Raw genomic sequence first — 546 nt, forward strand, 5'->3', positions numbered from 1 at the left:
CCATTGAGTCTCCTATGACTCACAGGGACCTTATCCATGTTCAACAGCTCTGAACCCTAACCTGTCCTGAGCGAGTCCCACTAACTCTGACACCCCCCCACCCCATGGCCCCAGTTACTATATCAATCCCTCTCGTCCGGGGTCTTCCTCTCCTGTGCTGTCCCTCCACCCTTCCAAGCATGACATCCTTCTTCAAGGATTGGTCCTTCCTGGCCATGTGCCCAAAGTATGTGAGAGGGAGCTTTAAAATATTAACCTAGAAGGCGAAACATGATTTCACTCTCTCCAAGACAGACTTGTTAGTTTTCTCAGTGGTCCAAGGTATGTTCAAGACTCTTCTCCAGCACCACAACTCCAAGGCATCAATTCTTCTTCTATCTAGTTAAAATATTTTCTAATAGGCCCTGCGTCTGTTCCAAACCTGTGACATTTCCCAAGCTAAGTCCTCACAATCTGCGTTATGCGGATGACACAACCCGGCTTGCTGAAACTGAGGAGGACCTGAAGCGCCTGCTGCAGAGTGTCAAGGACTGCAGCCTACAATAT

The 546-nt window shown here is 48.7% G+C and overlaps 1 protein-coding gene across 1 annotated transcript in view; it reads right to left on the bottom strand.

The window, feature by feature from the left end:
• Positions 1-546, bottom strand: part of LOC102852311 (inhibitor of carbonic anhydrase-like) — a 64,785-nt gene that overhangs the window by 3,421 nt on the left and 60,818 nt on the right. The gene's annotated exons all lie outside the window — the stretch shown is intronic.

This window comes from Elephantulus edwardii, unplaced genomic scaffold, assembly GCF_000299155.1.
Source record: "Elephantulus edwardii isolate Elephantulus edwardi_28Jun2011 unplaced genomic scaffold, EleEdw1.0 scaffold00027, whole genome shotgun sequence".
NCBI classification, from domain to species: Eukaryota; Metazoa; Chordata; class Mammalia; order Macroscelidea; family Macroscelididae; genus Elephantulus; species Elephantulus edwardii.